The sequence below is a fragment of the Scyliorhinus torazame genome, chromosome 15, assembly GCF_047496885.1.
Source record: "Scyliorhinus torazame isolate Kashiwa2021f chromosome 15, sScyTor2.1, whole genome shotgun sequence".
In the NCBI taxonomy this organism is placed as follows: domain Eukaryota; kingdom Metazoa; phylum Chordata; class Chondrichthyes; order Carcharhiniformes; family Scyliorhinidae; genus Scyliorhinus; species Scyliorhinus torazame.
Genome location: NC_092721.1, coordinates 125,664,690 through 125,690,337, shown reverse-complemented (window position 1 = coordinate 125,690,337; position 25,648 = coordinate 125,664,690). Strand labels below are relative to the sequence as shown.

Genomic DNA, 25,648 nt, shown 5'->3' with positions numbered 1-25,648 from the left:
AGCCTTGTTAGTTGCTGCAATGCATCTTGTAGATAAAACACATTGTTGCCACTATGAATTGGTAGTGGAGAGAATCAATGTTGAAGGTGATCGAAGAGGTGCAAATTAAGCAGGCTTTGTCCTGGATGGTGTCTAACCTCTTGAGTGTTGTTGGAGCTGCACTCATCCTGGCAGGTGAAGAGTGTTCCATCGCACTCCTGACTTTGGAATTGTAGATGGGGGACAGGCTTTGGGGAAGTCAGGAACTGAACTACTCCCACATACTGGTAACCCACCCTCCCCCTCTAGATGTTGATAGTAGGGGTTTCAGCGAGGTTAATGCCATTGAAAAAATGAAAAATGAAAATCGCTTATTGTCACAAGTAGGCTTCAAATGAAGTTATGTGAAAAGCCCCCAGTCGCCACATTCCAGCACCTGTTTGGGGAGGCTGTTACGGGAGCCCCCCTTGCATGCCAAGGGGAGATGGCTGCATTCTCTCTTGTTGGAGATGGTAATTGCCTAGCATTTGTGAGGCATAAATCTTACTTCCCATTCATCAGCTCAAGCCTAAATGTTCCCAGGTCTTGTTGCATTTGGACATGGACTGTTTCAGTATCTGAGGAGTCACGAATGGTCATGAACATTGTGCAGTCATCTACGAATATCCCCGCATCTGACCTTAAATGGAAGGAAGGTATTTGAAGCAGCTGAAGATAGTTGGGCTTAGGACACAATTCTGAGTAACTCCTGCAGTGATGCCCTGGGACTGAGATGATTGACCTTCAACAACCACAACCATCTTCCTTTGTGCTAGGTATGACTCCAACCAGTGGAGAATTTTCCCCCCGATTCCCATTGACTCCAGTTTGCTAGGGCTCCTTTTGTCACACGCAGTCAAATGTTGCCTTAATGTCAAGAGCAGCCTTTCTCACCTCACTTATAGAATTTACAATGCAGAAAGAGGCCATTAGGCCCATCGAGTCTGCACTGGCTCTTTGAAAGAGCACCCTACCCAAGCCCACCCCCCCATCCTATCTCCATATCCAGTAACCCCACCCAACACTAAGGGCATTTTTTGGACACTAAGGGCAATTCAGCATGGCCAATTCACCTAACCTGCACATCTTTGGACTGTGGGAGGAAATCGGAGCACCCGGATGAAACCCACGCACACACGGGGAGAACGTGCAGACTCCGCACAGACAGTGACCCAAGCTGGGAATCGAACCTGGGACCCTGGAGCTGTGAAGCAATTGTACTAACCACTATGCTACCGTGCAGCCCAAGTTCAGTTCAGTTCAGTTCTTTTGTCCATTCTTAGACCAAAGCAGTAATGAGGTCAGAGCTGAGTGACGCTGGCAGAATCCAAACTAAGTGTCATTGAGCAGTTTATTACTGAGTAAGTGCCACTTGAAAACACTGTTGACAACCCCTTCTATCACGTTGCTGTTGATCAGGAATATACTGATGGTGCAGTAATTGACTGGGTTAGGTTTGTCCTGCTTTTTGTGGACAGGACATACCTGGAAAGTTTCCACATTGTTGGGCATCTGCCAATGTTGTAGCTGTACTGGAACACCTTGGGTAACAATGTAGCTAGTTCTGTAGCACAAGTCTTCAGTACGATTGCCAAAATATTGTCAAGGTCCATAGCCTGTGCTGATATCCATGCCCATGATTGACCTGACATGACGAGACTTTATGGGGTCCAGATTCAATTGAGAACTCCTTGGGTAACACCCTCATGATTATATACCCACTGTGCTGCCACTTCTGGTGATGGGGGAGTCTGGCTCATTAGCTGAATGATTCCCTGAGTATCACTATGTCAGGCTGTTGCTTGACTCACCTGTGGGACAGTTCTCACAATTTTGGCAGTAGCTCCCAGATGTTAGTAAGGAGGACTTTGCTGGATTTGCTGTTGTCATTTCCGGTGCCTCGGTCTATGCTCGGCGATGAGTTGAGTTTCATTCCTTTTTTGTAGATTTTGGAGCAGTTGGATCCAATTGGGTGGCTTGCTTGGTCATTTCTGAGTCAATCACATTGCTGTGGGCCTGGAGTCACATGTCGGACCAACCAGACCATGTAAGGATGGCAGATTTCCTTCCCTAAAGGGAATTAGCGAACCAAATAGGTTTTTCTGACAATTGGCAATGGGTTCATGGTCACCGTCATTAAGACTAGCTTTTTAAAGAAAAATCCAGATTTATTAATTGAATTTAAATTCCACGAGCTGCTGTCATAGTGCGATTCAAACCCATGTCCCCAGAGCATTAGCCTGGGGCCTCAGGATTATTACTCTGGTGACACGACCACTACGCCACCATCTCTATACAGAGTGAAGACAATGAATTCCCCTCTCCTGGTATACAAAGCCTCTATCACCTCGAGATGCAGTAATAGTTCCTGCCTAGAAGGATCCTGAAGCATAGAACTTGAGGGACTACTGTCTCTTTCACCATCACTGGCAGTGCCGTACTCACACGGCTTGAAGGCTATAGGTCTGGATGCAAGAGGTGGCAGAATTCAGTCAGCAACACTTCAGTGCAGCCAACAGGGGCTGCTGCTATAGCCCCCATGACTGGTAGCAATCAACGTGAGCAGAGCGACATGGTGGGATAGTGGCCAGCACTGCCGCCTCACAGTACTATGGATCCGGGTTCAATTCCGGCCTTGGGTGACTGTGTGGAGTTTGCACATTCTCCCTGTGTCTGTGTGGGTTTCCTCTGGGTGCTGCGGTGACCTCCTACAGGCCAAAGATGTGTAGGTTAGGTGGATTGGCCATGCTACAAATCGCCCCTTAGTGTCCAATGATGTGCAGGTTAGGTGGGGTTGCAGGTATAGAGTGGGGAAGTGGGCCTAGGTTGGGTGCTCTTTCAGAGGGTTGGTGCAGCCTTGATGGACCAAATAGCCTGCTTCTACATTGTAGAGAATTTATGGATTCTATGGAGACCTTGCAGTAGCAACCAATGCATCCCTATGTCCAACCTGTCCCTGTAGGCTTCACCAAATTTAAGCAACTCCTCCAAACATACATAAACTCGAATAAAGCCACTTAAAAAAAATAACAAGCAACCTCCCTGCCTTTCATCCCTTTAAACAGTGCAGGTGTTGGCAGTGGGGTTGGACAGCGTTTGTATGTTTAGCTGGGTCGAAACTAGAATGTTGAATCCAAAGTGACACATTTCACTCCAGATTGGGATTTTCTGTAATGTCTGTATTGTCTGTGGCAATGCATTCACCAAGATAATGCTCAGTATGGGGCACGCTGCAAGTGTCCAGAAGTGAAATAGGCCCAGACGTGCGGGGCTTGGAGGGGCAGTGCCAGGTGGGAGGGGTTAAATTCCCTCCCATCATTCATAGTGCTTCAAACAAATCCATTTAAAAGACGAATGATGTTTGTTGCCTGGTGTAATTCAATTTATTTGAAGGTCAAAAGAGCTCATTCTGGAAATCTCAGAATTCTGTTCGTCATTTCCCAAAACAAATCTGCCATTCATTTACTGAAAAGTGTGACAAATTGTCAATCACTAAAAATATACTTGCTTAATGTGCAGAAGTGCATATTCAACTACCTTCAGAAAACACACTCATTGATAAAATGAGAAACAAGTATTAATCTGTCACTCCCTGAAGGATGTCATAATTGTTGACATTAAATTTAAATGTCCCTCAGTTCATGAACCAAAATATACAGCGAGGTAAAGATGAAGTGGTACAGAATGAACACCAAGGGAGGAATCGTGTTGCAGTGCTGTGTATCTGACCTGCCCGAGGAGAGCAGGTGAGGGACCTGCGCTGCCTCTTTTCGGGAATGTCCACCAAACCACAAGACAATCAGGCAGTGGTGAGGCCAGCAACAGGCCTTCCTCTGGAATCAAGACCATGGGGTGAGGTTTCGGGTAACGAGAGCTGCTGACCAGCAGAGGCCGGCAGCTCTTGTGTTCAGTAGTGCTATGAGGGAGGCTGCCGCTGAAAGTTTCACACCAAAGTCCCAGGATGACGGAGCCACCCAGACCACGTAATTAATGTGGCTGGGGGGGGTTAGGAGACGGGGGTGAGGGGAGCGGGGTCACCGAGCTGGGGTCATGGAGAGAAGGGTATGGGAAAGGGTCAACAATGAGGGCAGGGAAATGGCTCTCGCCGTGCACGCCCTTTTCTGGTATCCAGTCCCTCAGTTAGGCATTGAGTGCCTTTGATTGAGGGACCCTCTGTTCCCCAAAGGTGATAAATTGGCTGCATAGATTTACCTATGTGCATGTGCATGGTGACAGGCCTGCCTGCAGTTAGGCTAATACGAGTGGTGGCTGGTTGAGGCCCTTGTGTGGTCTTCAATTGGCAACTTAAGGACCTCAATTGCTTTGGGGTGGGAAGTCGAACATGGATCTTCCCATCCAGAATTTAATTCTTATGGAGGCGCCAAGGTTTCCGATATATTGCCCAGGAATTTCAACTTCCGTTGGGCAATTACCTTGCATCTAGAACCCTCGAAATCTCTGACATAAAGTTGGAGAGTTTAGCTGGTTCTGACTTAGCAAAATAGTATCCCAGGAAACATTAGAAGGATTAAAACCAATTCTAACTCCTGAGTAACTGTAATATTGACACCCTCCAACACCCCCCTCCCCCCCACTGGGTCCCCTGACTACCACCCCAACAGCACCACCCCCCGCCAAACCACCCATCCTTGAATAGTTGAATTGTCTATCAACACTTAGGGCGCGATTCTCCAGAAAAGTTTCCAGGTGTGGTGGCGAGCGGGAATTGCTGTGAGCTTCCCGGTTGCTCAGCCTGGCGAGGCCAACAATGCCATTCAATGTTAATTGGTCCACTTAATGAGGCCCCACGGGCTTCTTGCTGCAAATGAAGGTTTGCCAGCCAATTCGCCAGCACACGTTTGCCAACTCCCGCTAACAAGGTCGAGCAGCACTTAAGCTGCACTTGCTCAGGCATCAACGCTACCCCCCTTCTCGACCTTTCCGCTCCCACATGAGCATCCACCCGCAACTCTCCATGCAACCCCCAACCCTCCCTTCACACCCATCTCGCTTCATACCCCCCTGAACCATTCTGTCCATACCCCACTCCCACCACTGTGAACCACGGGTATGGCCAATAATGCCCTCCCTGTGTCTCTGCAGGAGACAGGCATAATAATCCTCACCTCCTTTGAGGGTGACCGGTGTGGTCAATAACAGGGCGGTCACCAATACGGAGGCTGGCAGACGCCGCAGAGGTGAGGAACCACAGGGCCCCAGCCAAAAGGACCTGTCACACGTGAGTTGTTATTACCTTACTGACTGACCCATCCCTCCCACATTTCCTCCAGCTGACGGCACCCGCCCATCCCAGGTGGTTTCCTCTCCAGCCTCCCAGAGAACACCTCAGAGGAGGGCTCTGAGGATCCCACAATAATAGTCGCGGCACAGCTGTGAGCCCTAGCCTCCACCAGTGCAGATACACACATCTCGGTGGGAAATGTTTGGCCAGGCTTCTGGGGCACAATCTGGTGAGCACCACACTGCTGTTGATGTACATCAGGTGGAGGCAGGAACCCCCAGGCAAGACAGCAGCCAGAGGTCTGCTGGATCCCAGGGCTCAGTTGGGTCCCAGCCTGATGTTGAGCAATAGGTATCCCAGAACTGATGGAGATGTTAGGGTGTGGCTGGGATATTTAGAGGGAGATGTCAGCTTCTCTCCAACAGATCTGTAGCCTTTTGGAGGAGTCCTAGAGGCTATGGGTGCAGGAGATGTTGCCGGCAATGCCTGGCACCGAGGCCAACACTGTCAGGGTTGATGTGTTAGGCTGACTGGTTCGATGTGGACTGCACTTGATGCAGGGAAGCTAGAAGCAGACGTCTAACACTGGAGAAAATCCAACATTGTTTTATTCAACGATAGAACTGATATACATGTTCAGCTGTGGGTCGACACTATACTGAACTGACTGGAGACCTTGTAGTAGCCTGACCAGACTCACTAGCTACCGCATGGTGTTTGCACTGTGCTAGCTCGTGGACTCTGACTGTCTCAGTGGCTGGGTCCAGAGAGAGCGGGAAACCTAGTGCCCTCTGGCTTTATAGTGGCAGTGTCCTGTCTGGTGATTGGCTGCACTGTGTTGTGTGCTTATTGGTCTCCTGTATGTCAATCACCGCCTGTCTGCACTTCAGTATATACATGAGTAGATATTATGTCATCTCCCCATTTTTTTTTAGATAAATAACTGGTGGTGACTGTATTTATATATATGTGCCTGGATATAAAAGGTGTCTAGATGAACGTATATACATAGGAAGGTGTCGATAGTGCAGATACATGGCAAACAAAACAATATTTACAGAGGTTAAAGCGATGAAGTCACAAAATGTACAAGAGTTCAGTTGATAGATTTAGTCTTTGTGGTGGGCGACGAATTCTTGTCGATCGCCGCAAAGGTGGATCAGGAGCCGCCTGCACTTGGATAGGCGGGATCGCTGCCATTGCGGTGGTCGCGTGGACCGGCAGGATTGCTGGTAGATCGGTGGCCTCGTGGTAGGGTACGTCCGGAGGAAGCATCGTAGGCGGCGGGGCACGTCGGTCAGGTAACGGGCGTGGAACTCATCGCAGTGCCCATCTGTTGCGCCGTAGCAGGGAGCCATCAGCCACGCGGACAAGAAACGGTCTTGGGGCCACTTGTTTGATCACAACAGCTGTGGCTGACCAGCCGCCCTCAGGCAACTGGACACGATCATGATCATTGGGGGCCAGCTCGGGTAGATCCGCAGCATGAGCATCGTATGTGGCTTTTTGTTGGGCCCGTGACTGCAGCATTTTTTGTAAGACCGTGAGGTGGTCAAGGTCTGGAACATGGATGGCTGGAACTGTGGTCCTCAGAGTGCGATTCATGAGCATCTGCGCTGGAGACAACCCAGTGGACAGTGGGATTGCCCTGTACGCCAGCAGTGCCAGGTTGAAGTCGGAGCCTGAGTCTGCAGCTTTGCAAAGCAACCGCTTTACAATATGGACCCCTTTCTCGGCCTTCCCGTTTGACTGCGGGTAGTGGGGACTGGAGGTTACGTGATGGAAGTTGTCGGATTGTGCAAAATCAGACCATTTCTGGCTGTAAAAGCAAGGACCGTTGTCGCTCATTGCCGTGAGCGGTATCCCATGCCTGGCGAACGTTTAGGGGTTAGCACAATTGCTTCACAACTCCAGGGTCCCAGGTTTGATTCCCGGCTTGGGTCACTGTTTGTGGGGAGTCTGCACGTTCTCCCCGTGTGTGCGTGGGTTTCCTCCGGGTGCTCCGGTTACCTCCCACAGTCCAAAGATGTGCAGGCTTGGTGGATTGGCCATGCTAAATTGCCCTTAGTGTCCAAAATTGCCCTTAGTGGTGGGTGGGGTTACTGGGTTATGGGGATAGGGTAGGGGTGTGGGCTTGGGTAGGATGCTCTTTCCAAGAACTGGTGCCGACTCGATGGGCCGAATGGCCTCCTTGTGCACTGTAAATTCTATGATTCTATGAGGTCGGACAGTTTCACCACCTCTGGGTAACTGGAGAAGTAGTCGACCAGGAATACGTAGTCACGCCTCTTGGCGTGGAAAAGGTCTACACCTACTTTGGACCACGGAGAGGTCACGATCTCGTGCTGCTGCAACGTTTCTTTGGGTTGAGCTGGCTGAAACTTCTGACAGGTACGGCAGTTGAGGACTGTGTTGGCAATGTCCTGGCTGATGCCTGGCCAATAGACCGCCTCCAGAGCTCTGCTTCGGCATTTTCCGACCCCAAGGTGACCCTCATGGAGTTGGCCCAGCACCATAGCCCGCATGCTCTGAGGAATTACGATCCTGTTGAGTTTCAGAAGGATTCCCTCCACCACTGTCAGGTCGTCTTTTACGTTATCGAACTGGGGACATGTCCCTTCTGCCAGCCATTGGTAAGGTGCTGCATCACACGCTGCAGCAGAGGATCCTTGGCTGTCTCCTCACGAATTTGGACCACCCGTTCGTCAGAGGCCGGAAGGTTGGTGGCACACAACTGCACTTGCGCTTCTATGTGGCAGATGAAGTCACTTTGTTCACACGGTATGGTAATGGACCTGGACAGGGCATCTGCAACAATCAGCTCTTTGCCTGGCATATAGACAAATTCAAAGTCGTAGCGGCGTAGCTTAAGAAGAATTTGCTGTAACCGAGGTGTCATGTCATTTAAATCCTTCTGGATTATGTGGACTAGAGGCCTGTGGTCCGTTTCTACTGTGAATTTTGGCAGGCTATAAACGTAGTTGTGAAACTTGCCTATCCCTGTCAGGAGGCCCAGGCACTCCTTCTCAATCTGAGTGTACCGTTGCTCAGTGGGCGTCATGGCCCTGGATGCATATGCCACTGGAGCCCAGGACGAGGAGTCATCTCGCCGAAGGAGCACCGCCCCAATGCCGTCCTGGCTTGCATCAGTTCATATCTTGGTTTCTTTGGTCGGGTTGAAGAACGCTAGAACCGGGGCTGTCGTGAGCTTTGCTTTCAGCTCACGCCATTCCTCTTCATGCGTGGGCAGCCAGTGGAATTCCGTCAACTTCTTGACGAGATGGCGGAGGGCCATGGTGTGGGATGCCATATTGGGAATGAATTTTCCCAGGAATTTGACCAACCCGAGGAAGCGGAGGACCGCCTTCTTGCCCTCCGGGGTCTTCATGGCGTTGATCGCCGAGACCTTGTCAGCATCTGGCCGCATGCCCTGCCGCGAGATGTGGTCACCTAGGAACTTAATATCTGATTGACCAAATGAGCACTTGGGCCTGTTGAGCTGGAGACCATGTTCATGAATTCTCTGGAATACCTGCTTGAGGCGAGCGATGTGTTCCTGGGGCATTATGGACCAGATAATGACATTGTCAACGTACACTCGCACCCCCTTGATGCCCTCCATCATCTGCTCCATGATGCAGTGAAATACTTCGGAGGCAGATATGATACCAAAGGGCATCCGGTTGTAGCAGTAGCGACCGAACGGGGTGTTGAACGTGCACAGCTTGCGACTGGACGCGTCGAGCTGTATTTGTCAAAAGCCCTTGGAGGCGTCCAGCTTAGTAAAGAATTTGGCATTAGCCATTTCACTGGTCAACTCTTCACGTTTTGGTATCGGGTAATGCTCCCGCATGATGTTGCGGTGTAGATCCTTCGGGTCAATGCAAATGCGAAGCTCCCCTGACGGCTTCTTTACACAGACCATGGAGCTGACCCAGTCTGTGGGCTCTGTGACCTTCGATATGATGCCCTGGTCTTGGAGGTCCTGATAATTGCTTCTTCAGACGATCCTTGAGGGGCGCCGGCACCCGGCGTGGTGCATGAATTACAGGGGTGGTGTTCGGCTTGAGCAGGATTTTATATCGGTATGGGAGCGTGCCCATCCCATCGAATACGCTGTGGTACTGCGTGATAATGTTATCTATGCCAGCTTGCAAGTTACCATCAGGCGAGGCCGTCGCCGGTGATGATGACATGGTGTGGACACGCTGAACCAGGTTCAGGAGCTTGCAGGCACGAGCACCGAGCAGAGATGCTCTGTCAGGCCCGACGATTTCAAACCGCAGCGTCGCCTTGATCGCCTTGTTGGATACCGCTAGTTGACACGAGCCACTGGCAGCTATGGCATTGCCATTGTAGTCAAGGAGCTGGCAGGCCGGTGGAAGAATGCTTGGTCTGGCGCGGATGGTGTCGAGGTGAAATTTTGAGATGAGGTTCACCGATGCGCCGGTGTCCAGTTTGAACCGGATGCGAGCCTTGTTAACTGTGAGGACAGCATACCACTCGTCGTCGGGATCCACACTGAGGATGGATAGGCGTTGCGCCGTTGTGGTGGAAGGCAGCACATGTGTAGTTATGATGCCCACCCAGTGCGCATCTCAGCATCAGGGTCTGTTGGGGTGTCGGGATTGGAATCTGGCATGCCTTGCTGTATTGAGCGGACACTTCTGCGCCGCAGCTGGGATCGCTGGCTGCTGAGCGGTGGAGCAGATCTGCAAAGGGCTGCGTAGTGGCCAAGCTTGCCACACTGTAGACACTGGCGTCCTTTTGCCGGACATTGCTACTTTAAATGGGTGGAGCCACAATTCGGACACGTCATGACGCCGACGTCAGCACGTTCCGTGCGCCATTGCGCATACGCAGTGCTGTCTGGTCGACATATGCACCTACGCAGTCGGGTTGTCGGTCTCGTCGTCCCCTCGGTCATGGCGCGCATGTGCAGGGATCATGGAAAAGTGCGCAAAATGGCCACTCTCCTCGATGCTCAGGCCCTGCATCTGTGCAATGGCCTGCACCCGTTCTGCCTCGTGGGAGGCCAGCTTTGCAGTTTCTGCCGCCCTGATGTGGGAGTAACGATTCTGAGCATGCTCATGGACAACGCACGTCTCGATAGCGACAGAGAGGGTCAACTGTTTGACTTTCAGGAGCTTCTGCCGAAGAGAGTCGGAGTGTACCCCGAAAACGATCTGATCCCGTATCATGGAATCAGTGGTCGAGTCATAGTTACATGACTGCGCGAGGATGCGGAGATGGGTCAAGAAGGACTGAAAAGATTCATCCTTACCCTGAAGCCTCTGCTGGAAAACGTACCGTTCAAAGATCTCATTCACCTCAATGTCGCAGTGGCTGTCGAACTTCAGCAGGACTGTTTTGAATTTTGTTTTGTCTTCGCCTTCAGCGAATGTAAGGGAGTTGTAGATGTGGATGACGTGGTCCCTCGTTGTTGAGAGAAATAGCACGATCTTTCTGGCATCCGATGCCGCTTCGAGGTCGGGTGCCTCGATGTACAAGAGGAACTTTTGCTTGAAGATCTTCCAATTGGTGCCGAGGTTGCCGGAGATGCGGAGCTGCGGAGGAGGCTGGATGTTTTCCATTTCACCGGATGGCTGCTTGCTGGTCAATGCTGATTCACTCGAGGTAGGTCTGTCAACATCAGTATCACTCCTGTACCATGGTGTGTTAGGCTGACTGGTTCGATGTGGACTGCACTTGATGCAGGGAAGCTAGACGCAGACGTCTAACACTGGAGAAAATCCAACACTGTTTTATTCAACGATAGAACTGATATACATGTTCAGCTGTGGGTCGACACTATACTGAACTGACTGGAGACCTTGTATTAGCCTGACCAGACTTACTAGCTACCGCATGGTGTTGGCACTGTGCTAGCTCGTGGACCCTGACTGTCTCAGTGGCTGGGTCCAGAGAGAGCGGGAAACCTAGTGCCCTCTGGCTGTATAGTGGTAGTGTTCTGTCTGGTGATTGGCTGCACTGTGTTGTGTGCTTATTGGTCGTCCTGTATGTCAATCATTGCCTGTCTGCACTTCACTATATACATGAGTAGATATTATGACAAGGGTGACAACCACAATGGAGAGCCTGGTGCACGATTTCAGCACCATTGGTGAACGTGTCCAAGACATCGTGCAGTCAGTGACGGCCATGGCTGAGGGTCTCGGCAGAATGTCTGCCTCATGGAACATGTCACCTAGTACCAGGCTGACCTTGATGAGGTTCCGTGGGACATGTCCCACTCTCAGATGGAAATAGCCGAGGCGTTTCAGAGCTTGTCCTAGTTGCAGGTAGGCATGGCTGAAGCGCTGCAGAGCACGTCCCAGTCACTGAGGAGCATCGCAGAGGGCGTCGACACTGTGGTGCAGACCATGGGGAACCGCCAGGGCTGGCAAAGTGAGATGATGCAGGCACAGCCGGGACTTGAACAAGCTGCCCCTCCATCCCAAGGTGAACCCCAGAGCCCTATGGGCAGCAATCGGGAGGAGGGGGCGCTAAGCACCAACCCGGACCCATCCCATGGAATGGGGATGGCGGACATCAGCTCCCCCGAGTTCCGCCCCTCTGATGAGACTGCGTCTCGCAGCCAGTACACGGGACAGGGCGGCACGGTTGGTGCATGTGCCGCTGACAAGTGAGTTGGGGCCGTCTGGCCCCAGAGACCCCAGAGGGCGCCTGCCAGGGGCATCGAAGGCCACGGGACGAGGTCGGCAGCTGGCTGCGTCCACCTCAGATGTGCATCCTGGGGACTCACTTAGACATAGCGGTAGAGCTGGGAAGGCAAAGCAAATCGAGGATCACTCGGGCACCAGGGGAGGGGTAGGGTTGTAGGTAGGGGGTGATGGGGCAGTGGGGGTGGGGGGGGGGGGGGGTGGTTGGCACCATCAGAAGTATGTGGAATTGTAAAACACTATAAACACCCTTGAGCACAACCAGTATGATGCCTCTGTCACTTTCTTCCACAATGCGGACCGAGCTCTGAACCCTTGGCCCATCTCTCTAGGCATTTCCCCCCGCCCCCTCCCCGAGGCACATCGCATGCAGATGATGGGCGTGAGCGAGCACTCAGCAGACAGGCAGGGGTCAGACTATGGCATAGATTGAGGAGCATTGGCCCTCAGCTCGCAGCGGTTATCATCACCCCCCTGCCCTCGACAGTGACCTGCTGACAGTGCAACACAGTCCCAGCACCCAGGAGTGATGTTTCACATACAACCAGCCCATGTCCTGAGTGAATCGGGCGAGTATGATGGCATCCCTGACCCTCCGGGTTTGCCGGACTGTTACCGGTGCCACCTGTCCTGCTGCCTCCGCCTGATCCTCAGGTTGCTTCCTGGCCTCACCCTCTAGCCTCTGCTGGTCCAGCACCTCCTCATCATCCCCCTGCTCCTCCTCGGAGGTGGGCACACATTCCTCATCACCAACCACCGGCACGTCGCCCTGCTGCTATACAATGTTGAGGAGGGTACGACAGACCACCACAAAGAGGGCGACCTTCCAGGCGGTGTACTGGAGTGCACCAGCGGAGCAGTCGAGGCCTCAGAACCGCATCTTGAGGAGTCCGATGCACCGCTCGATTACAGCCCAGGTGGCCACATGAGCCTCATTGTACCAGGTATCCGCTTCAGTCTCCAGCCTCCGTACTGCTGTTATTAGTCAGGTCCTCAGCAGGTACCCTTATCCCCAAGAGCAAGCCGCCCATCCAGGGGTGGTCCTTGAAGAGGCTGGGGATGACCAACTCCCCCAGGATGTAGCTGTCAAGGACACTCTCCGGGAAGCGGGCACACATGCATTATCTTCATCTGGTGATCGCACACGAGCTGTATGTTGAGGGATTCGAACCCTTTTCTGTAAACGAAGGGCACTCCCAGATGGCCCGGTGAGTGCAAGGCTGCATGTTTAGCATCTACTAGCTGGGGTATCCCGACGATGGTGGAGAAACCTGCTGCCCGGGCATCTTGCTGGGCTTCATTCATGTCATAGATGATGTATTTCTCCGTTCGGGTATACAAGACATCCTTAACCTGTCGGATGCACCTGTGGGCTAGGCCTGCGAGATACCACATAGGTCCCCGCTCGAGCCTTGGAATGACCTTGAGATGTAAACGTTCAGGGCTGCAGTGACCTTGTCGGCCACCAGGAGTGGGTGTCCCCCTCCTTCACGTGGTGCCAAGTCCGTGAGGACATGGTACAGGTGTCGCACCGTCTTCTTGTTGAGGCGGAGCCTCCTGCGTCATGCGCTGTCTGTCATCTGTTCAAAGGACCAGTGACGCCTGTGCGCCCTGGGCCGTCGCGGGACTTCTCCTCTGGGTTCCTCCCTAGCCGAATGGGCGGCCGGGTCCTCAGGGTGTGGGGCGGTGTCCAGCACGTGGGCCGCCACCTCGCGCATCTGCAGATACTGCAGTTGCTGCCGTCTCTGGCGTTTGGCCGCCCGGACTAGCAGCAGCACCACCAGGGCAAGTTCTGGGTCCAAAATCCCTACTATAGCGTTCAATACCTGCTCCCACCCCAGAACCCTCCATTCCCTCATTGATCTCCCACTCCCCTCCCACCCACCTGGAACACCCTGCCCACGCAGTCCTGGCCGCAGCGGGCTCCCTTCTCCAGACCCCAGACACTGTACCCCACACACGAGTTCATAACATCACCTGGGCCGGCCGCTGGTCCCTTCCCCGTTGTCATAATATACACACAAGTATATGATGGTGCAGAGACAGACACTGACTGACACACTGAAAGACCAATCAACACACAGAACACAGCAGCCAATCACCAGACAGGACACGGCCACTATATAGGCAGAGGGCACTAGTTTTCCCGCTCATTCGGGGTGCAGCCTCTGAGACAGCCAGAGCCCGTGATCAGTAACACGAACATCTACCATGTGCGAGCAGTATAGTCTGGTCAGGTTAGCCTCAGGTCTCCAGTCAACCTAACATAGTGTCAACCCACAGTGCAAATATACTTAACAGCTCATAGCTAAATAAAATAGAGTTGTACTTCTACAAGTGTTGGTAGCCTGTCTCTCTCTCACTGCTCTGGTAAACGCAGTCTTCGCAGACCCAGCATATTTGTGTGCCAAATTGATGCTCATGTTGAGTTCTGCGCATCTACCTTGCCCGCCACGGACGAACGACTCATCCAGATTTGCCATGAAACAGCCAATGATCCTTCGCTCCAATGCGTCATGCGCCATCTTACAGACGGATGGCTTAAGGGCCAATGCACGCAATTCTACAACATCAAAGATGACCTAGCAGTGGTAGATGGAATTCTGCTAAAGTTGGACAGGATCGTCATCCCGCACAGTATGCGGGAGCTCGTCCTTGAGCAGATCCATGAGGGTCACCTGGTGGTGGAGAAGTGCCGACGGCGGGCCCGTGAGGCAGTGTACTGGCCTGGCATCAACCATGACATCGCCAACGCCGTTCTCAACTGCCCGACATGCCAACGGTTCCAGCCAGCTCAGCCAATATAGACCTTGCAGCCACATGAACTGGTGTCGTCCCCTGGACCAAGGTTGGCATTGATCTTTTCCATGCACTAGGCCGGGACTATGTCCTCATAGTGGACTGCTTCTCTAACTACCCAGAGGTAGTTAGGCTGCATGACCTCACGTCGACAGTGGTCATCCGTGCGTTCAAGGAGACTTTTGCTCGCCATGGCATCCCACTCACGGTCATGTCCGATAATGACCCGTGTTTTGCTAGTCAGGAGTGGTCCAACTTTTCCCGGCGATATAATTTCACGCACATCACCTCAAGTCCCCACTACCCCCAGCCGAATGGCAAAGCTGAGAAGGGGATACACATTGTCAAACGACTCCTGTGCAAAACGGCCGATGCGGGATCCGACTTTTACCTCGCACTACTTGCCTACAGGTCAACTCCATTGTCCACTGGCCTGTCACCAGCTCAATTGTGAATAAACCGCACATTACGAACGACGGTGCCTGCGATACACGCCCCAGACTTGGACAACTTTCCGGTCCTGCGTCGAATGCAACTGTCTCGGGCCCAACACAAGTCGGCGTACAACGCCCGCGTCACAGATCTCCCTGCTCTCGTTCCTGATGACCAGGTTCGTGTACAACTTCCTGAAGGTGGCTGGTCTACCGCCGCGGTGGTAATCAAGCAAGTGGCCCCCAGGTCGTTCCTGGTTCGTATGTAGGATGGCTCTTTTCTTTGCCGAAATAGGCGGGCACTGCGGCTCCTTCCACGCTCGCCACCAGATCGTGATGCCCTGCCTCGCCCTCAGGGCAGGCCCATCCAAGAGCTTGCAGATCTGCCTCTTCTGTTGCCACCCTCTGCGACTGACACAGTCCCGCCCGTTTCAGAGCAGGCGGCCCCTGACCCACCCTTGCGGCGGTCAACCAGAATTCGTCGCCCACCACAGAGACTGAATTTATGAACTGCCTGAATTTATGAACTCTCTAAACTCATGGACTGATTGTTTCGTTACCCTGGTTATTTGTTCGCTAGTTTGTACATACTGTTATTCATGTCCCGTGTTTTGTTACATACAGTCTATCTGCACTGGACACCTTCCCGTGTAAATATGTTAGAATCTTTGTATATAGTCCTGTAAAATATGCTCACATATTCTCCACATAGTCAGAAACATTCACATACCACACTATTTATTGCCACATACACATATTTTTTTTTCAAAAAGGGGAGATGTCATAATATACACACAAGTATATGATGGTGCAGAGACAGACACTGACTGACACATTGAAAGACCAATCAACACACAGAACACAGCAGCCAATCACCAAACAGACACGGCCACTATATAGCCAGAGGGCACTAGTTTTCCCGCTCATTCGGGATACAGCCTCTGAGACAGCCAGAGCCCGTGATCAGTAACACAAACGTTTACCATGTGCTCGCAGTATAGTCTGGTCAGGTTAGCCTCAGGTCTCCAGTCAACCTAACATAGTGTCAACCCACAGTGCAAGTATATTTAACAGCTCATAGGTAAATAAAATAGAGTTGTACTTCTACAAGTGTTGTTAGCCTGTCTCTCTCTCACTGCTCTGGTAAACCCAGTCCTCACAGACCCAGCATACCCAACACATCGCCCCTGGCATTCACCCTCCCTCCAGCTGTGGACATGTCCCAGGAGCTGTGACCCATCTCCTGGGTGTTCGGATGTTGGCTGCTGCGTCCGTATTGTTGCCTCCCACAGTGTTCAGGCACAGTGTCCAGGCATCAAGGAGTGACTGTGACTGGCAATGACTCCCACATGCTACATGGCCCGTCCACCCATGGGAATTCACTTGTGATGTGTGAAGTGCTCACCTAACATCGATTGCCAATTCCCTATTAGCAATAGCCATCAGCCTTACGGCCAGAGGCTGTATTGGTGGGGGTTAAGAGCTGTTGGTGGGGCAGATAGGCAGGAATTAGAGTTGTCCCCAGAATGGGTACACATGATCAAGAGGTTGGCATAATGGTGCTGCGAGCAGTTAATCCCGGTTGCCCCCTCCCACCCTCATATCGCGGTCCACCCCTGCAGAGGATTCCTCACCCCCAGCCGGAGGTCCCCTACACCCCGCCGAGCACTGGGGTGGCATGCCCAGGGCTCCCAGGCTCTTTGCCTGTGAGTAAAGATGGCTACCCACCTCTCGGCTCCCCACAGAAGCACTTCCACAAGATTCACGTTTTTAAAAAGGAGTACTAATCGATGCCAGCGTGACCACTTGCTAGGGAGTCCGCTGAATGACCCGAGGCCTTTGAATACGGGGTGGCTCCCGTTAATTGTATGGAAATTGGGCTTACGTGCTGATAATTGGTTTCTCGCCACGCTAAGGCGAGACCTCGATTTCGCCTACGGGAGCGAGCCGGTTGCATCGCAAACTGTTTGATGACGGGCGCGGCTCTCGTTTTTGGTCTCTCTCGCTATTCACCGGCCTTGGTTTGCTTGAACGAGAGCTCGACGAGACCGAGAATCGTGCCCTTAGTCTGAAGGTTCAGTCATGAATAATGAATGGTTCATTGGGTATAGTTGAAGGTTATTGTCAAGTAGCATCTCAAGACCAAAATGGAAAAGGAGAAGATTGGCAAATCAAATGTGTCTATAAATTCAGTGACACGGTTACTCAAAGGGATAATAAATTTTTCTTTGCTCATTATTTTTAAAGTTGCCTTCAATAATTAATGGCTTTGTACAACCAATTTGTATTTTTACAGGGATGTTATTCATCATGAGCCACAAGTTTGCTTAATGCATGGATTTATTGTTCTGGCCAATTAACGATAAAACCTTTGAATGTGATTGTTTTAGATATTGAGGTGTAACTTGCAGTGGATTTATATTTCAAAGAGAATGTGAAGATATAAACTAAAATGTATTATCCCCCCCTTCCCCTCACACACACAGTGAGGCAAGTCTTTTACTCAAAGGGGTATTGGTGTACAAATATTTCATTTTCTAGGGCAGTAATTTTCACTGACAAATCTTGGAATTAGTGCTGCAGACATGCCAGCTGCTGTTTTGCCTGTCTGGGAACTTGGCACTGCATGTAGCTGTGGGACATCTTCACAGTGAGTGGATGATTGCTCCTTTCTGTCGTCGCCTGGATATACTCAGTTGAGGTTTGGGAAACTCATGGATGGTGAATCCACAATTAACTGAACATATGCCTTGATCTGAGACAACATGTTGACAAAAGTGATGATGTGCTTACACAGTGCTGCCACACCTGTTCAATTTGCAAATTCAGACTGGAATAAATGTGCTCAAATTCGGTATTCTCACAGATGCACAATCACACTGAAATTCCACTCTTTGGATGAGCTGGATGTTAAAGGAATCACCACACCAGAATTGCAATTCAAAAAATGTCTAACCGGAAGGAATAATTGTCAGGCACTACGTAGATGGGCCGATCCTTCAGACAGCAAGTCGTAGGATTTGTTTCCATGGCAATGCTTTGAAATTGGCTTTGTGGGAAGTGGGAGAGGGGAGGAAGATGAAACAAAGTGGGCCACCCCTAGATGACCTTATGTGATTCCTTCATGATACCAGGGGCTGAGAATAGATTGCCTATGTGAGTTGTCATTGGGATCTTGCCTGCAAGTCAGGTGGGGCCCAGACCTCAGCTCCCTCGCACTGTTGGTGCCAATGTTACAGATGCCTGGACACTCGAAAACAATAGCGGAACTGCTTCCTGTAACCACCATTATGAACTGTGTAACACATCATGCTTGTAAAGATGCAGAGTGTGCGAATCGTCATGACAAACAGCATCAAAAGCTGCTTTGGTTCCCAACTTGCTATTTTAGGCCTTGCAGGTCTTGGTAATGCCTTCCCTTAACACTCAACTGTCATGTGTTCAGCAACACAAGGGACTCCCCCACCAGGGCTATTTCAAAGGATATGCATGGAGCTTTCAGGTAAAATTCTTTCTTTTCTCAGCAGTGAGTGCAAGTATTGTATTCAGTATTGTTGAAGGAGTTTAAACTGTTGGATGAAGTAGTGATGAACTTTGAGAAGGAAATCAGAGGAATTTGAAGGAATAGTTTCAATCTCTCTTGGCTGATGCTTGAAAGGGGTATGGGAATCCAGGTGGCAGAGGGAGGAAGCAGTGTGCAGAGAGAGGAAGACTGATCTCCAGGGCGCATTTCTCCTACTTCCACATCTGCCAGGATCAGTGCCTCGGAGGCAGGCATGAGCAGGATGAAGAAGAGGAGGAAGAGGAGAAAAAGAAAGAGGAATGGAGGAAACAAATGACAGAGCCCTTCACTCCAGCCGACTATCCGTAAGCGGTTAATTAGATTGTGGTTAACCTAAAATTTCATCCCAACAATACTGCTTCTCCACAATGTCCTACCTTACATCCTCTGCTCGGGACCATCACAATGAACCCTTGTCCTAAATCCCGAAATAAAAGTCACCAACAAAAAAAAAAACAATTCAATAGCAACTTTATCCAACATCACTTCAAATAATACATGCAGAACGGAAATATTCAGCTTCATACATTCCTTTACTATCTGACTTGTGTGTGCCTTTGTCTATTTTTGTCTTCCCACACAGTCTTACCCCAGTGTTTGAAGCATGGCTGATGGGAAGGTTGATGATTTTCAGTAGGGGATACTTCAGGCGGTCTTGCAGACTGCCTTCGAGCAGCTCTGGCTTCAGAAGATCCGGCTTTGAACTGCACCATCTCGCCATGGAGTGGCAGCAGTTTGGGTTGACCTGCTAACGGGCAAAAGCAAGAGCACTGGCAGAATGGCAGTGGTGGGAACATGAGTGCTGTCATTCTGAGAGAAGACAGTGAATTTGTACATGGCAGAGCCGTGGCCAATACCTAGGGGCATGCTTCAGCAATCAGAGTAATCTGCTGGAGATTGCTGGACGCTAAAATCCCTGAGAGCACAGGTAGCCGCAGTCATGGCGGCAGCAGCTTGAGCCTAAATGGCAACAGACTGAGACTTCATGACCTTGGTCTGAGCTTCACTGCAGCACTCAAATGTGTGGCAGCTTCTACCAGAGTTACAATGGAAGCAGAGACATCAGCCACCAGATGCCATACCATGGCTGGATCTGCAATTGAACTCACAGAGTTTGCTACCACTTCCACCCTGGAAAGATTGGTCTCCACATTCTGTAAGTTGCCATGTGCCAAGTTGGAGCAGGACTTCTCCATGTACTTTGACAGTGACAGCAGGATCCCAGGCAGGTAATCACCAAGGCCTGAATTTTACCCCCGCTGCCCCCATGAGATCTGAGGGAGTGGGAGGAGCATAGCTAGGTTTCCCTCCGGCATCCCACCCACCCTGACCTGGTTGTGATTTTATGCTGGGGCAGGCAGGGCCTCAGAGGGGAAGCCCACCCATGCCCTAATTTGGCCTTTTCCCACCCAGCCTCAATTTTTAGGCTGGTGGGCTTATGAGAGCCAAGAGGGGAAAGCCAAATTTGAACTAAGTTCAGGCAGGAGTGGGCTGTGGTTGCGGGGTGGGAGCTTGGTGGGGGGCAGTGGATTGCTGCTCATTTGGAAGGGCACCTCTGGCAGGGGGCACTCTCCCTTTAGGGTCCAGTGATGAAGCGACAAAGAGTCATCGAGACTCGAACCGTTAACTCTGTCTCTCTCCACTAAAAACAACACTTGGCTGAACACTATTTCTTTTTCTTTAACAACTTATACTTTAAACTGTAGGGTGGAACCGTCCACTTTTATACTTATCGCCAATCACACTCTTTACTGAGTTACAATCCTTTTACCAAACAATCTACAGTAGCAATCCTTTCCTTGGATTGCTACCTAGATATGGTGGAGAGACTTGAACATTCCGTTGATCCTGAGAGCAATGCTATTGGGAGTCTTAAACTCCTGGCAAGGTCACCCATGAAGGTAAAATCGGAGGGGAGGACAAAATGTAATCCGAAAGAAGTCCTCAACGGCGGATCAGGCGGAAGATACACATATGGTATCGATGGCTGCAATAGTGAAGGCTGCAGCAGGAGGGAGATCTCCAGTCATTGAGGTTCCCTTGTCACTGGAACTGGACCTACCCTCTGTCAAGGACCATGGATTTGCTGATGAGCAACGGTATACCAGCATTAAAAGATGTCCCACATCAGGCATCTACCTAGAGGAAACCGACCCCCCCCACCATACAGACAAGCCCTGTGCTGATCAGCAAGAGGTAACAGGGACTGGACTGTGAGGTCTGGAAGTTCCTAACTTCGGACTGACACATAGGCGGTGGAGTTTGATTCAGCCATCTCGCTCTTCGAATAGGAACAGAGGAATTTCAGTAACTTTCTTCATGACTGAGCAGCCCTCTTCAGGATCCACTTTGTTCACCCTGCCTGGGGAAAGAACTAGAAAAGGTACCATAAATAAAGTCTGCTCTGTCCCAAATCTGGCTGGAACAACCGCACCCAACAGGTCTATCTACCCGTGGCCCGAAAATCAAAGTTAAACTGAATTTCGGAACTTGGAATGTACGAACACTCATGGATAATGAGCAAAACAATTGACCGAAATGAAGAACTGCCCTTGTTGTCAGTGAACTCAGGCACTTCAACATTGACATTGCTGCCCTGCAACAGACCCAAAGAGCACGCGAAAGGCAGCTGAGGGAAGATGGCGAGTTTACACCTTCTTCTGGAGAGGAAAACCTGAGGAACAGCCCAGGACAAATGAAATTGGTTTTGCCATCAAGAAATAACTCATCAATCGATTCTTGGAGCTCCCTGTCGACATCAACAGCTCAAGGGAGATTCAACAGCTCGAGGGAGCCCTTCATTAACATTATCTAAAGAGTTAGATACCAATTAGCAGGTGAGCTGTTTTTTTATCTCACATCTGTTTAAACTGAGTATGTGAAGGTATTTTGTTGGATTGAAGACATTTTGGAGAGCTGATGCTTAAAATCAGGGAGGACAAGCATAGATCGACTGGGGATAGGGGGATTGTGATTACAGTGCCTTTTGGTCTCCAATATGACCAGGAAATAGAGCAAAGGCTGGCAAGACAGGAAGTTCTGTGAAGAGGGAAGAGAAGAAGTATAAGGGTGAACCAGTTTGCAGTGCAGACTTTGTTTGCACTGAGTGCTGAATTTGGGTACATTTGAGTGCTATAGTGAGAGTTTGGTGACTGAGGGAGTTAGGTGAGGAGGAAGCAAGGTCCTCCTTTCATTTCATTTCCTCAAAGAGCGAGAAGGGAGACGTGAATTTACAGAGAGTTCAGCTGACTGGGAGCAGAGTTGGAGGGCGGAGTTCCAGTTGATCTACATGGCAGCTACATTCTGTAAGGTAAGAATTGTTTGTGTTTGGTTTTTTTAAATTTGGGTTTTCTAATTTAAAATTTAAATTTTTTTTTTTTTTTGTGTTTTTTTTGTTGCAGAATCATCAATTTTCGAGGGTTCACTTGGGAGAGTAGCAACAGTATAAGGGCCTAACGGGTGTTTGATCTTTCTTTTTATCCCCCTATAAATCTCTTTGTGAATTCAGATCAGAGGGGATGGAGGCTAGGGCAGTTGTATGCTCCTCCTGTCGGATGTGGGTAGTGGGGGATACCACCGGTGTCCCTGCTGACTATACTTGCGGAAAGTGCACCCAACTCCAGCTCCTCAGAGATAGGGAACTGAAGCTGGAGCTGGATGAACTTCGGATCATCTGGGAGGCAGAGGGGGTGATAAAGAGGAGTTACGGGGGGTAGCCACACCCAAGGTACAGGACAAGAGTAGCTGGGTTACAGTCAGGGGAAGGAAAACGAATGGGCAGACAGTGCAGGGATCCCTCGTGGCCGTTCCCCTTCAAAACAAGTATACCGTTTTGGATGCTGCTGGGAGGGATGCCCTACCGGGGGAAGGCCCTAGCGTACAGGCCTCTGGCACTGAGTCTGGCTCTGGGGCTCAGAAGGGAAGGGAGGAGAATGGAAAAGCAATAGTGATAGGAGACTCAATGGTTAGGGGAATGGATAGGAGATTCTGTGGTCGCGAGACTCCCGGAAGGTATGTTGCCTCCCGGGTGCCAGGGCCAGGGATGTCTTGGATCGAGTCTACAGGATTCTTAAGGGGGAGGGGGAGCAACCAGAAGTCATGGTGCACATAGTCACCAACGACATAGCTAAGGAAAGGGATGAGGATCTAAAAAGTGATTTTAGGGTGTTAGGTTGGAAGCTAAAGAACAGGACAAGCAGCGTAGTGATCTCAGGATTGCTACCGGTGCCACGTGCAAGTGAGGCAAGGAAGAGAGAGCGAGTGCAGCTGAACACGTGGCTACAGAGCTGGTGCAGGAGGGAAGGCTTCAGATATGTGTATCATTGGGATATCTTCTTGGAAAGGTGGGACCTGTACATGAAGGATGGATTGCACCTAAACTGGAGGGGCACCAATATCCTGGGCGGGAGGTTTGCTAGAGCTCTTTGGGAGGGTTTAAACTAGTTTGGTAGGGGGATGGGAACCAGAGCTATGGATCGGAGGATAGGGTAGCTGTTGAACAGGCAGAAATAGTATGCAGCAAGTCTGTGAGGAAGGATAGACAGTTGATAGGTCAAAGTTGCACTCAGTGGAATGGGTTAAAGTGTGTCTGTTTCAATGCAAGGAGTGTCAGGAATAAGGGAGATGAACTTAGAGCATGGATCAGTACTTGGAACTACGATGTTGTGGCCATTACGGAGACATGGATTTCACAGGGGCAGGAATGGTTGTTAGATGTTCTGGGGTTTAGATGTTTTCAGAAGAATAGGGAGGGAGGTAAAAGAGGAGGGGGAGTGGCACTGCTAATTAGAGAGTGCATCACAGCTGCAGAAAAGGAGGTAGTCGAGGAGGGTTTGTCTACTGAGTCAGTATGGGTAGAAGTTAGAAACAAGAAAGGAGCAGTCACTTTATTGGGAGTTTTCTATAGACCCCCCAATAGCAGCAGAGAGATAGAGGAACAGATTGGGCGGCAGATCTTGGAAAAGTGCAGAAGTAACAGAGTTGTTGTCATGGGTGACTTCAACTTCGCTAATATTGACTGTAACTTCCTTAGTGCAAATGGTTTGGATGGAACAGACTTTGTCAGGTGTGTACAGGAAGGATTCCTGACTCAATATGTAAATCGGTCGACGAGGGGAGAGGCCATATTGGACTTGGTGCTCGGCAACGAACCGGGCCAGGTGTCAGATGTCTCGGTGGGAGAGCATTTCGGTGACAGTGACCACAACTCCTTGACCTTTACCACAGTCATGGAGAGGGATAGGAACACACAGTATGGGAAGGTTTTAAGTGGAGGACGGGAAATTATACTGCTATTAGACAGGAGCTGAAGAGCATAAAGTGGGAACGATTGTTCTTGGGGAAATGCACAGTAATGCGGGGATTGTTTAAGGCAGTATTCTTCAAACTCGGGGCGCGACCCGCGGGTGGGTCGCGGGCAGGTTTTGGGAGGGTCGCGGAGCGGTCCTCCGCGGCGTTCCCGATCGCGCAAATCCCCATGCAGCAGCTGGCTTTTAATAACGCCGGCCGCAAGCGGCCTTCAAAATGGCCACGAACATGTTAAAAAAAATTTGGCCGCATTGCCCATGCGCGGACGATCATCTAACTATGCGCATGCGGGGAGCGAAAGTGGAAAACGCCCGGAGTCCGCCTGAGAGAGAGCACTGCTCCCGAAACCCCAGCCCCGCCTGCCTGGACCCCCAGCCCCGCCCCACCCCGCCTGGACCCCCAGCCCCACTCTGGGCTGTGAGGCCGGTGATGCAACTGCGCTGTGAGCTGGACATCAAGAGGCTGAAGGTGTCTCAAGCTGCAACAGATTTGAAGCAGTTTTGCCTGCAGAATGCTCAACATGATCCTTTGCTGACGGGAATAGATCCGAATACTAACCCTTTCAGGCCAGCTAAACCCTGTTTGCTATTGTAGCTGAAATATGATTCTGTTTTCTTTTGGTCTCTGGGTCTTAAGTGGGAAATTCATTCATGTTCTGAAAACAATGAAGATGTTTACACTAATCCTGATTCTCGATGGCCTTCGGACCAATGGACAAGCCATGTTGGATCTGTTTTTAAAAGCCTTTTAAAATCTGTGCCAACTTTCCTTACTCTCACTTTGTAAATTGCCTGTTCTTTGATACTGATGTACACCTACCTCATTGAAGCAATGAGGTGCTGTATGTACAACTTTAGTTGCAGCTTGTGCACAACCCTGTTTCTAGAAAGATTTGTACACTGGTGGAGAAAATTTTCAATAAAGATCTGAAGTAAAAAAAAACTATGTGCATGCGCGCCGATGATCAGGCACGCATGCGCAGTGCGGCCGCTATTTTTTTAAATGCTCGCAGCTTTTTGTTTTATAAGTTCGGGGGGGGGGGGGGGCGTTATTCATTTTATTCATTTAAAAACATTTTTTTTTACAAGTTCGGGGTGGGGGGGTTTATTTGATAACGTTTTACAGGAAAACAATGCAGAATTTTGGACAGATGGAGACTCCATACTTTCCGACACCGAAAGGCTTCAACTTCATCCAACAGATTCCTTTGGAGGAGCGTGTATGAGGGCCAAAGGGACCCAAAACCATTTCCTCCATTTTTGTCAGCAGCAAACAAGGTCAGAGAAAATGGTTGGTCACGCAGGTCGGCGGGCTTGGGTCGCGCAGGTCGGCCGGCGTGGGTCGCGAAGGTCAGCTGGGTTGGCTCCCGAAGGTTGGCCGGTTGGTAAAAATAGGTCCCCAGAAAAAAAGTTTAAAGAACACTGGTTTAAGGAGCACTTGCTGCGAGTGCTGAATTGTTTCGTCCCACTGAGACGAGGAAGGAATGGTAAGGTGAAGGAGCCTTGGATGACAAGAGAAGTGGAGCTTCTAGTCAAGAGGAAGACGGAAGCTTACATAAGGTTGAGGAAGCAAGGATCTGACTCGGCTCTAGAGGGTTACAAGGTAG

The 25,648-nt window shown here is 50.6% G+C and overlaps 1 pseudogene; it reads left to right on the top strand.

Moving 5' to 3' along the window:
* Positions 1–24,471: 24,471 nt before the first annotated feature.
* Positions 24,472–24,636, top strand: LOC140391326 (guanine nucleotide-binding protein G(I)/G(S)/G(O) subunit gamma-5 pseudogene; annotated as a pseudogene).
* Positions 24,637–25,648: the final 1,012 nt, after the last annotated feature.